General features: G+C 40.0%; 1 protein-coding gene across 17 annotated transcripts in view; it reads right to left on the reverse strand.

The window, feature by feature from the left end:
• SORBS1 (sorbin and SH3 domain containing 1) overlaps positions 1 to 13,647 on the reverse strand; it is a 121,523-nt gene that overhangs the window by 89,364 nt on the left and 18,512 nt on the right. Inside the window, exon 4 of one of the 17 annotated variants that reach the window (XM_031063064.1) lies at positions 5,929 to 6,019. The exons of the other annotated variants lie outside the window; for them this stretch is intronic. The gene's annotated coding sequence lies outside the window, so the exon portion shown is untranslated. The remainder of the gene's footprint in view (positions 1 to 5,928; positions 6,020 to 13,647) is intronic. 17 annotated transcript variants of the gene reach the window in all.

Genomic DNA, 13,647 nt, shown 5'->3' on the forward strand with positions numbered 1-13,647 from the left:
ATCTTTACCGGCTTTCAAAAATTATTAGACAATTATATTAACATAAATAATAGCTACAGCTGGCAGAGCTACATGAAGAGTTACAAGAATAATCAGCCCAAAGGCACCTCCCTCCTCCATTTGCAGCCCTATACTTGTGCCTCCAGGCAAGGTCTGCTATTTCTGAGTCACTGCTGGAATTAAACAGGCTGTAAAATTCCTATTTGGCCCTTACATGGTTAAGTGTGTGATGGATGCTCCAACCATGGGTTTGGATTCTCAGTGGCTTTGGGATGCGCCCATGCCAGTGAGCAAGGCTGAAGCTTTGTCTGGTAGGACTGGTAATTCTGCTCCTTTAGTGAGCTGGAAAGATAATGAGCACAGCAGCAAGTTGCTTACTTTATCTCAAGCATCATCCCACTAAAGTCTGCCCTAGCTGTGACTCAATCTGCTCTTGTGAATGAAGATGAGCACCAAAAAAAACCATCTTTGGTCTTCATACTCAGACCTCCCTGAAGTCCAGGAGATTTGACAGATTCATTTCTCATATAACGGCCTTAAAAGCCACCCTGTCTTCAACAAAGCCCCCATGCTAAAAGAACAGCCCAGATTTTTAAAATCCACTCTTCCAAAAACTTAAATAATTCCAAAATGTCACTGCAAAAATACTGAATTCTTCACACATAGCTCTAGTTGAGTAACAACATTCAGTCTTTAACCCAAAATCTCCTGGGGAATTCTTGAAGCTTGAATCTACTCAGAATTGCCCTCAACAGAGTTGCTCTATACCATATACAATCCCCCAGTTAGTTAAGGATGGACACAGCACAAAGTGTCACCTCCTGGTCTGATAGCACTGTTGGGCACGGCACATTTAGTGTGGTGTCGTCAGCTCCTACAATGTGTCGTGTTTTCACACAGCCACACCTGATGGAAAGGAGAGATTGCACGAGACTCTCAGCTTCCCTGCAAGATAAATAAAAAAACAACTGCCCAAATAAAAAACTCATGGTGGAGGAAAAAAACTTGGAGAACCAGGAAAGATCAGAACAAGAAGGCAAAGAAAAGTAATTCTAATATATATTCTTGAATATTCGTAGCCCTCAGCCTCTGCTGTCCAGTGTAATTTCAACAGCTCAAAAGGAGGAAGAGCTGAATCCTTACAGGGAAACTTGCTTTTCCATCTGTCTTTCATGAACATACTTGATCAGAAATTCTGTCCTCCTCTGATGCAGGAGGATATGCCTTGGTTAGCCAGAGAAACATGAGAATGGGATGTTGAGCTCAGCAAAAAGAGGCATAAGTGTCAAAGCAGTAGTTCTCCTTGGTCCAGCTCCTTTCACAGTTTATTTTGCAGCAGGCATGAAACAGAATTCGATCCTGCCTCGCAGAAGGGTTTCCTTCCCTGGGAAGTCAGGGGATACTAACCCATAGCTGGTCAAATGTGGACTGAATGCACAAGCTGCAGCCATGCCAACTCTTGTGCCTTGACTGTGATTCCCACAATAGCTGGGTTTTTCTGCAAAATCTGCATCTCATGCAGTAACCAGGAATCTTAGGTTTCAACTAAACAAAAAACCAAGGTTCTGGGAATGCCTACTCTGCACAATGTGGGGTTACACAAAGACTTGTGAGCAAGCTCTGTGCTAACTGTTAACTGGCTATGGCAGCATCATGCTCCTGGGCACAAGGAAGGCTGCTGCCAGTTGAGATCAGCTAAGTGTTTCATGTGGGTATTTCCAGTGCAAATCTACACCTGGCCTAGGCATTTTTCACCTCTTACATTCATACAGGCTGACTTCCCCTTAAAGATACTTTTTATTGCCTCTGAAGGCCCAGGCTGGGCATCATCCTTCAGAGCCAATAACTACCTTCATTTTCTGCAAAAGTGAGCACTGTGCTTCCACTGCAGAAGAGCCACAATGGCTCCGTCCTCTTGTAGAGTAGGTATAGCCATCTTCCATAAAGGGCTAATAATTTATTTTTCTTTTTAATTAGTGGACCATATAAATGTTTAAGGACCTCAGGCTTCTTTGTGACTACAGAAAATAAGTCTGAAAAACATCATCAAAAAACTCAGAAGAAACAAAAAACCAAAATTACACAGATAGATCCCAGTACTATTTAAATATTCACATACCTAGTAACAGATTACAACCTTGCTATCGCATTGAAAGTCCTTCTATTTATTTGGATTCTATCAAAATGCAGAGAAACATACACTTCATAGCTAAACATCTCACAAAATGTGAGATATAATGGTAGCACAGTTAAGAATGGAGCACATCTGCTCAAGTTGTACAGAACATCCCTTAAAATTTCTCTGTCCACATGAACATCAATGCCTCCTTGTCCTGCACTGGCATGTTAGCCCATTCACATTTTAGATGGTCAAAGGGTACAACAACAGCATGACCTACTTTTTAGGTATCTTTGTACCTACTCCAAGAGTTACTTGCCAAAATAGATGCTATCCTTGAATTTGAATAAGTGGCCTTTTCTTGTCTTTCCCGTGAGATAATATTAAAGTTCATATCTGTGAACAAGCCAAGCTTTGATTACTCTCCTCTTGTGTACAGCTTTGCATAAAATGCAAGGTCATCAAGTCAAGTTGTTTTTCAAATTCTGTAATCATACTAAAGTTTCAGAGTTAATTCTATAAACTAGATTCTCTGGGCTTTCAGAGGTTCCCTAATATGGTCATTAAATATCTAAGAGATGAGGACACCTCACAAAACCCCAAATGAACTATAAATTCTTTAGACTTCTCATGGAAAAAAAAAGTTAGAGACAAAAGATATGGCAGATTAGAAACTGGCACCAAGACACAACTAAGGCACATGCCTGATGAGAGCAGCAAAGATGTCCAGGATAGCACAGACAGAGCTGTCAAATATGGTTGCAAAATTTTGAAATGAAAAAGGGATACTATTTGGAAGACTAAGATAAGATTATCGAATACCCTGGTGCTTTTTAAAATGGTCCTGAGGTGACATTACTCTATTTTTTCCACATGTAAAAATCAGAAAAGTATTAAAACCTGAGAGAAATACATCAGTAACTCTTTTGGCATTAGCCATCCAGATCAAACTCAACTTCTTTCTTATTTAGTGCTGTATAAGATTCTAGCTATTCATACCGATGTCTCTGCAAATATTTATACATTTAATACAAGTAAAAACTTCAGCCTCAGATAGTGTTGCCATTTATAAGATCACATCTTGATTAGATGAATTTTCTGTTAACTCTGATGGATTTTACACAGAGCCTCTTCTTCTTCAGACCCAGGAACTGAAATTTAACCTGGACGTCATGGAACTTCACTGGATAGACCAAATCAGTGCTGTGGAGAATCAAGTGTCCTTTCACCCTTCTGCCATCTATCACACCTGCTCTTTTTTAACACTGGCTGAGAATTTAGCAGACCCTGCCCATATAAGCAGCTCACCTGCCCTAGTGAAGGGCTGCTTAGCAGAGCTTGGCCCTGCATTCCAAAGCAGAGAATGCTTTGGCTCAAGCAGACAATTTCCTCTGGATGGTAAGGGCTGAAAAGACCTTTGGAACCTGACTTCATAGTAAAAGTGACCCATGTTTCAGAAGACCAGTAACTCATCTGCTTTGTATTTGGCTATAATATATGAAATATTTCTTTCTATCTACCCATTCAGATAAGACAGGGCTTGACTTGATTACAGCACAGCTCAGCTAGTATTGTGATGCTGGGCCAAAACATTTTCAACAAGTTGTTCAAACATTATTAGTTTTGTCCTGAAAGGAGCAAGGTACTCACTTGTCTTGGGAGTTATACACTGAACAGATGTTCAAACACTAAGAAAGACATGCAGCATCCAATTCCTAAGCCAGATCTTGGGAACTTCCATTGCACTGTACTGCTGTTCTCAGCAAGCCAGCACTTTCACCACATTTCCCTGTAACTGGAGTAAACAGAACTGCTCCCATCATGACAGGAGTGGAATAAATCAGGAAGATATCCTAATTCCAAAGATCAGTATCAAGAGGCACAAAGTATTACCAGCTCAGCTGTTTGTTTCTTGACAGCTAAGATCTGTGAGGCCTGTGCACAGTGAAGGTGACTGTGATGAACTGTTATGCTGTCATTTGTAATGTGTGCTCACGGCAAGATACTATTGAAACAAGTTCAAACTTTACAAGAACTATTTAATTCTAAATTTCTCATAGCTCACATATGTTATAGAATTCCAGCTGTATTACATGCCAAAAGAAGCTGAATAAATTTTCATAATAATTCAAAACTTTATCTTAATTTCCCACCTTTTATTGAACCAGATACTTCTTGTGTATTTTGAAGTGAAGGTCAAACAGAATAGTCTTAGGAGTCTCTCTAACATTTAGAAGATGCTTAGACCATCCACGTACATGCATGCCATGGAGGCAACTGCATGAACAGTCTCTGTTGAGCCTTAGCTTTATCCCAAAGTCACCTCCACACTGGAGGGATTTCTTAACCAGGCCCACAGATTTCCATAGCCCCATGAGCCAGCAATTACCATGCTTCTTTGTCTTGTTGATGATGTAGTGACAATAAACCTTTTGTGTGCAGGAGATGAACGTGGCCATGCTCTATGGCAAAGCATCCATTGATTTCAAGGCATTTTTACGTAAGCAAATTCTTGAGCCCCATTTCAAAAGCAGTAAAGGAGCATCTCTTTGTTTAACAGGGATAAGATCAAGGTCCTTGAAAAAGGAAGGAGCTGATGAAATGAAAGTTGATCTGCTGAGGAACTGGTATGAAATATGATCCATTACTAACTTTACCAAGGTTGTGTCAGTGCAGTTATAGCCATGCTCTGGGATCCTGCTGTTTCTTTTTAGAGATTGCGGAAGGTGGAGTGATCTGTGTCCAGAAGCTGCAGTTTTTCCATAACTTACATTCACAGCATGCACACATTTCTGTCACAGGGTACCAATTAAATGCTCTTCTCATGGACATGACATTGTACTAGTTAATCCTCTCTTGCTTTACTATCAGGAAACCATCACGTAGCAAGAAGGAAAGAGGAATGCTGCACGTACTTTGTGAAAAGGAGAATGACTTAACAGATTTTAATGCAGTTTAGATTACATATCTCAGGGTGAGTTATCTCAGTTGTACAGAAGGAGATCTTCCATAAAAGACTGACTGATTCACTGAGGTCTCTGGTACATGCATTTCCTGGAAGGAGAAAATATTCTACAATGCAAACAATTTCTTCTTCTAGTAACCAAATTTGGATGTATTCTGGCCTGTTTTATTCTCCTCATCATCGACATAAATCACAGGAAAGCATTCAGGGAGCCTAACCCTAGACAAGCAAAGGACAAATTCTAACTTAGAGCTTTCAGAAGTCAAAAGTCCATACACAGATGATTCAACAGATTTGATACTGGTAACTAAAATAGTATCTGCAGTTAATTAGCAGTTCCAACAGCACCCTGTGCTCTACAAAACACTGCAGGAGCTCTACTGAAACAGAAGCCCAAGCTCACTTTCATCTTCTACCAAATCTTATCATCCCACTGTGTCACACAGAGAACTGTCCTACAGGCTCGATCCAGAGGTAGGTCTGTCGCCGCCACAGGCTGGCAATAGGCACCTCCTTGGGAGTTCACAGCTTTTCCACTCTCCATTTGCCATTCAGAACTCTGTGCTTTCCTAGCCTCAGGGTTCCTCCTTAGCTCAGACTCAGTAGGATGTATTTCACATCTTTGCTGAAGTAAATCACACAAATGCTTTGCATATTTGGCAAGCAATAGCCTTCCCTAATGTTTTCTATAGCTAGATGCCAAGTCATGCTGTTTTACTAACTCAGCTGCTGAAAATTAGAACAGCACTTTCCATAAAGCCCACACTGCTCCAAGGCCTTAGTTTGAGGGGTTGGACATTGTCTCTTTTATTCTGAGAGGGTGACTTAAAGTTAATTGCCTCACCGTGTGGCCCTTTTGGTGGCATCAGCAGCCTCGAAGCAGTATTTTGTCACACGCTCCACTCCAAGTGTAAACCATTGCTCACTCTTGGCTCCTGCACAGAGAAAATAGCCATGTTGCAGCATCTTGCAGCAAGTTGCCTTCCACTAGCATTCACTGGCCTGCAGAAGGCAAAAGTCAGTACAGTGCTGTGGTTTACCAATGACCATGCATTATTACATCTTGTAACACACATGGTAATTGCCCAGAGTAGCAGAGAGGCAGTGCTTGATTAGGAATTGCTCCTGACAGGTGAAAACAGTGCTGGCAATTAGTGGGGATTGCCATGCAAATTGCCAGCGGCAGGCAGCCTATTACCAGATATAGACCTGTGAGGAGAAGCACTGTGAAAACAGACCGAGTGCACTGTCACCTCCAGGGCTGGCTGCCAGTTCCAAATGTCAGGACTGTGCTACTGCAGGTCTCAGAATCCTGTCCACTGTAGGAGCCACTTGACATCTTAATAGGCTTGCCAAAACAAGAAGCATTAGCTATTCAAACCCCTGTTTCTCTCTTGCACCAACAAGTCTCTTGTATTTTAAACACTGCTAACAGCACTTACTGACAATGCAGAAGGGTGCTCAGCACTCGGGAAAGCAGCCTTGCTTCTGTCAATGCCGGCATGATAAGTAAGGTGCAGAGGAAACAGAATGAAAATATTTAAGCCTTATTTAGTCTCAGCAAAACCTCTGGTAGTTCAGCCTGATCTACTGCCAACCCTCTACATCTGGACTTGGTTTCTGATGAAAGCATCTACAGAAACAAATAAAGTGATATATTCCAGTCCTAACTAATGAGCAAAGCTTAGAAATAGTCTGTCATGACAAATGGAAACTATTCTGTTACAAATAGCAAGAACTTCCACAGTTACAAATAGCAAGAGCTTCCACAGAGATGGGGTAAGAGAACTGCTGTAAGTGCTGAAGTCCTGAAACTCTGTTCTTAAAGATAATTACAAAGGGAAGGGCAATGCTGCATTTCAGTCAGAACAAAATGATACATTTCTCTAACATATGTCATCTCAACAACTTCATAGTAACTCCCAGCTGAAAAGTCCCTCTTGCAGCAGTTCTCCTCGCTCTGTCAATGGAGACATTCGAAGCACCAGCAGGATGCTTTGTCTCAAGTCCCAAAGGAAACCACAAGTAGCCCAATGAACTGTGTCTACAGCGCACTCAATTGTCAGTAGACTGCTGGAATGACAAAGAGCATCCTTAATAATACAGCAAACCCTCTCCAGGTTCTGCTTCTCTAAATAAGCAAAGTGATTTGGGGTTTCATGTCTACAATAAAGATAATAGGAATTAATTGATATGCTTATACAGCAAAGTGTTGACTCCCTTCAACAGAGACACTCCACAAACATGCCTACAGGAGTATGCAAACAACATAATTAAGAAATTAGATTACTCTGAAAAGAATCACTCTCTACACAATAACTGCTCTATGACAACAGGATCTTGAAGGCAGTCCAGGAGTGAGCAGAAGTCACCTCTATATCACAGCATTATTGGACTGTGTGAAACAAGTTACCTGCTCAGTGTCTTGTGAAGAGGAACTCATCATACACACATGGAAGCACCTTTCATCCAAACAGTCCCTACCAGGACACAGCTCAGGTCACATCAGTGAAGTAATTCAGCAGATGACAGTGAAATCCACCATTGCTAACAGACAAGGACACAGTATCTAACTACAACTCCTTCTTCCCACCCCCCCAATAAGTTACTAAAAACAGAACATCAGCCCTCCTGATGGAATGATAAATTTGGTCTCCTGACATTCTCTATGTTAAGGAAAATACAGTATGACTTGGATACCAGCAGGTACAAGTTTCAAAAACCTGAAAAACAAGAATTTGTTCCTGCAGCTATGTAGCTCAGTGTCCATGACCTCTTTCACTGAACAGAATTAAGTAGTACTGTAATTTTAAGGATGTAAACAGCTACAATTTTGGGGTTGTGAAGAAGGACACCCCTTATGCAAATGCCATTGGACCTTACTAAATAGATTTAACTTTACCTCAGATTGTTCTGGATACTTATATATTTTGAAAATTCATAATTATAAGATTTCAACAATTACGTGATATGCTCAGAGCAGAACTCCTAATTAACAACTGTACACATGCTAAAAGGCTAAATCCCACTCAGGTCTAAGTAACCATTGAAGATATGCACTCAAAGCATTTGTAACACAAAAAAAATCTAATATTTTTGAATTCTCAGAAACTCTAGATCTTGCAGAAAGCTGTAGTTTTCATTATCTCTTCATGACCCAGTACTTTCTATTTCCCAATGTGACCAGCTATTCACTGCTTTCCCACAGCAAGAATCCTCAAAAAAACCCATGTTGCCAAAGTGTGGCTTGCAAATCAGCACATACAGGACATTCATAAATCCTCATTCAAGATGCTATCGATTCTAAACATGGATATTTCGCATGAACAAACATGAGAGACAAATGGTAATGGTAGGATCCACTTCACCTAACTGGAATTAGTAAAATGTCAGGCATGTAGACAGTTGCCTCTGTAGTCAATGGTGAGCGACAAAGGCTTTGAAGGGACAAATAATCCTGTCCTACAATGAACACATAAGCTGGCACAAATCACCACATGGCAGTGCTTTTATTTCTCTACTCATTATGGAAAGACCCTGGAAACCTAGGGTTTTTTAATAGAGATGTGACTTTCCTCTAGGAATCACAGCAATAAAATCTCTGTCACAGCCTCAGGTGGCAGTAGCCAAGATCATGACATGTGCATCACAGCACACAGGGAGCAGCATGCATTTGCAGGGCTGTTCTCATTCCCTGCTATGTGGAGACACTTAATCCTTTACAGAAGGAAAGGGAACAGCTGGCACTGAACCGCCCCACAGGTTTCTTCTCCCATCAGAACAGTATATGCAGAGCTGGGTAGCAACAGCTTGTAACAGACTTAAATGTGTGGGTTTTAAAGTTGTGGTTTGTGTTGGCAGTGAGATCACTTGAAGCCAACCATATTTGGGGGAAATACCACAGCTAAAGGGGTCGATTCCAGACTGGAAATATGGTTGTACTTAAAACACAGACCAATATAGGCTATGCTGGAATATTCAGGATCCTGTAGCATTAGGATAACTAACCAAATGGCAAACAGCACAGTTCCTTGGTGAAAGTTGAAGGTCTGAAATGGTAAAACAGCAGTTTCATAACAGGGTCAACCTTTCATCTTCACAAAGTTCCCATGGGGACTGTGTGGTTGCGCATTCAAACTAACTAAAATCCTGGCACCCCTCTCTGCTCTGACAGATGAGGTCAGGGCCCATCTCATAAAAGCTGTATTAGGGTCTATATTCCTCAGAGGAAAAAATCTGCACCCTGGCTTCAGCCATAGTCCTAAGGATAGTCATTAACTACTGGTGATCTCTGGATTCAACATCTTTGGAGTACTGGGAGATCTGGACAGCTGTACAAATTGTAATAGTGTAGCCAATAAAGTGTAATGCATTTAAACATAAGCTGCTTAACATATGCTGCACTGGACACCAGAAATGGTTAAGTACCCCTCTCAGCTAGTAACACAGTTACCAGGAAAGTGCAGATTTACTCATTTCCAACCTGCTTTACTGCTCCTGTGCCAACAAACCCAAGGTAGTCTTCACTGTAAAATCAGGCTGCATTCCAGGAACAGTCAATATCAGCTGTATTTAATAGGCTGTTCTGGTGCATCCTGTTGTCAGATTCTGATGTTGACGGATAAAAAAATACAACACCAAAAGAAAGAAATATAGATTATGTCCATGGAAGTTGTTGTACATTATTGATCATGTAAATCCAGAGAACATTACAGAATGGAAATGGAATGAGGTGTTTCCTGAAGTAACATTTTAGACCATGACCTTTTTTGCACCATACTCATCTATTTAAAGAGATGGCAAAAGCCTTGTGTCACAAGGCAACCCCACACTTGCACAGAATAACCATGCTCCATTTTTTATTTACTATTTGATTTTGCAATTTTGTACACAAACAGCCTTTTCCAAGCAAGTCCACTAACTGCAAGGCAGTTGCTCATGTAGGCAGAGATTTATCTTTCAGGCAAGGGTTTTTAGGCATCTGTTAGTACATGTTTGTATGTTCCAATTAAATTGAATGCTTACTATTGTAGTCTCTGAACTTATATAACAACTATTTCAGCTCATGTAACAATAACACTTAAAATATATTTTTTATTTTTATTCCTGCTAACAGTTGTAGTATAAATTGAGTGATGTGATCCTAAGCTACAGACTGGTATTAATTTGAGCTCTAGAATATCAAAAGGAGAAGAAAAGGCAGTTCATCTGGGTAACAAAATGCTTCATTATCAGTCTGTAAAATACATGTGACATTTAGAAGACAGTGATCCCCATATCCTTTTGAACTTTTGCAAGGATCTGTTACAAAATACCATTAACAACTGATAGATTCTTTTAGCATTGGGACAGAAACAAATTGGCTCCCACCAAGAGTCTCGTGACCTGCAGCATGGTTAACACAGACACAACACCCTCCTGCACAGATACAGTCCTGCACAGCAGAAGTCCTCATCACATGTGGCTCTTAAATTCATGAACAACACATCGTCTTACTAAACTGAATTGCCTGAATTTAGGCTATTTCTCATCGAGATAAAATACAAAACAAAATTTTTATTGATGAGAAGGTTAGTTCAAGTTAATGATGCAAGTGGACACTTAGGTGGCCCTGGACATCTTCAAACAGCTGGACAAACATTTCATTAGCTTTGCTGCATTTGTATGTAAATGAAGTAGATACATGATACTAGGCTTATTTTTATAGTAGGAAAACACAGAAGTCAAAGCTGAAACTATTAAAAAGCAAATCTGTTTGTTTAATCATTCTTCCACTGAAGTCAATGGAAAAATTGTCAGTCACAGATTTGCATTTCCATGGGATCCCTTTATATTCCTGTGGTAGGGCAAAAGCCTAGTTTTAAGTATCTTGACCCTGCCAGGCAATGTAATGGAGTCTTAGTGGAAATAAGAATTAGGCCTCCATCAGCTTGAATAGGAATAGACTTACATAACTGCTGTGTGCTTTTGAAAATTCCACCTAAAATAAGCAGATTATTTGACCAATAAGACCAACAGGCTTGTGACAGACAGTAGAACAACTCTGCTCATCTGACTTTAGTGAGCACTAGATCAAATCAAATCCCTCAATACGTTTCTAGCTTGGAAGAGGGCTCAGTTCACAGAAGTCTTTAAATTATTTTAAAGGACATTTTTAAAATAGAAATGGTATACAACATTTGGTCCAATGCTGATGACCTATTACCAAACTGCTCAATAAGTGCTGTCCATGACAAGCTGCTTTAAGGGGAGAACAAGATAGATATGCAAAGAGTTCCCACTATTAAAAGACCAATAATATTAACCAAGTTATTTCAATAATATGTGTAAAAGATGGACAAAGGCAGAAAGGCTGAAGGAATCTTGTAGAAATAGGATTCCAGAAAGGAACCTGGCTAAGAATGTGGGCCTAAATGGAGGGAGCATTGAGGTTATCTACCTTTGCTGGATACCAACCCACTGCATGCACTCTATATGGATACTTAAACTCTCTAGCTTCCAGCATGATTATCACTGAGAAATGCCCTGCATGTGAATATATATGTATGACTTGGGGTTGAAACTCTGTCTCAACAAAACCACCCAAGTTTGTTTAGAATTCTATCAGCTCAGTAGGTTGTTCCCGCCATCCTCCCCCTTCCCCCCCTCCCCCTGCCATCAGTGGTTACACTTTAACCATGTATGGAAGAGTTTCCAGAGGTCTGAGCCATTAAAACCTACAGAGAATAGAAGAACTTGGCAAATATGAAATAAAAGCATTTTAAATGGCTCTGAGACAGCATGCTTCCCCTTGCTACTGAAAATGTGATAGATGTGCTCCCATTTCTGTGTAGGAGGTCATAATCTGAGGTTTTAGACAAGTCTATAAACTTAACTACAGACAATGTGCCCCCAAAGCTGTTTGAATACAGACTAGCACATTAAAACCTGCAGGAAACTTTTTGCTATTATTTAAAACAACAAAACAAACAAACAAACAGCTACACAAACACAAAAACCCCTACACCCCAACACTTAAAGTAGTAGTGCTGTGTGTTATCTGCAGACAAGCTTTCTGCCAAGCTTGTACATGCCAAGAACTATGGTTATTCTTGGGCAATTTCTTATTTACAACCAATTAATGTGCACGGAACAGTGAAGTTCTGCCATTTTTAAGAGGCGCAGGTCACAAGAAAAGCACTAACATCCCCTCTCACAGCACATGATTTATGGGGAGAACATTACAGCTATCTTCCTCTTCCCTATAGGAAACAGACATTAAAGAAAGAAACAAAAATCCAACACAACATTAAGAAAATACCCAGGACGCAGGAGACATAGTATAGAAGCTTACACAATGATAAGACATTACATAGAGGCATGTGGAATTTACCATGGACAACATTCTCCCCCTGGTAATACTGTAAGGTGCAAAGAGAATTAATGAATAAGTTTCCCCTCTTCCTCCATATTTTAGAAGACTACCAGACCTGCCTTTAGAAAAACAGATTTTCTGACGATGCTCCCTTTCAATTCTTTTAGGATGTTCCGATTCAGAGAGTTCCTAACTAATCACAATTCAGTGGAATATCTCCTCCCTGAAGATAATTCAGGGGGACTTACACAGAGCTCATTAAGGAATTCAGGGAATCTAAACTTTATTCCCAGCCTTCTGCAATCACTGCACTAGAAAGCAGCATCTCATTTTCTCAATTAGAAAAAAAGAACTAAAACTGCTGGTCTCCTTGTCAAATGCCTAAGAACTTAATCAATACCCTATAAAAGCTCTGGACTTCTATCATTGTACTGAGTACTCAGTCTCTCCATCTGAAACCAACCAGATTTTGACATTTATTTTTCATACTCTCCTGGAATATTCCAGACAACATTTATATCAATTCCACCACAGAATCACGCTTCAAGAACAGACACTTATTGACTTACAACCCAGAATAATCAATTTCAAATACTGTTAGTCCAAGTCTCAGTTCCATTGCTGTAAATCCAAGTCAGGGCCCTCATCATGGAATCTGATCAATACCACTACCTGCAGCCATACAGATCTCAAACAGAAAGTGTGCCTTTGCCTGTCCAATCACAAAATAATTTAGGAAGTGTAACACAGAAAATATAGGTCCTAAGTGATTCCCAGTGCCATTTGACTTCTGGCAGCATCATTAATGATTCCTTTACTTCTAAGAACCCCCCTTCTCTCCTACCCAAGCTATCGTGACTTTGTGACATGAATAATTTGGGAAGAATAAGAATACTGTATATATTGAAAGAAAAATGCACATATATCTTTTTATTATTTCATGAATGACAGCTTTTCTATGCATTCTATTCCTCAACAAATTCATTAATTTCATGAAATGTTTAAAGTATCACTTCTACACCACGTAGAAAATCACAGTCAAGTAATACTGTCTATAAATCTTTTTCTATTTTTTCTCATAGAACATATTAGGGCACTGAGTGAGGATGAAAACTCTGAAGAGGTGTCTGAGAGCAAGCTGCAAAACAGATTAGCAAAGATTTGAGTGCCAAAAGCTTCTCATACCCTGGCAAAATTATGAGATATAAA

Source organism: Geospiza fortis, unplaced genomic scaffold (assembly GCF_000277835.1).
Source record: "Geospiza fortis unplaced genomic scaffold, GeoFor_1.0 scaffold130, whole genome shotgun sequence".
In the NCBI taxonomy this organism is placed as follows: domain Eukaryota; kingdom Metazoa; phylum Chordata; class Aves; order Passeriformes; family Thraupidae; genus Geospiza; species Geospiza fortis.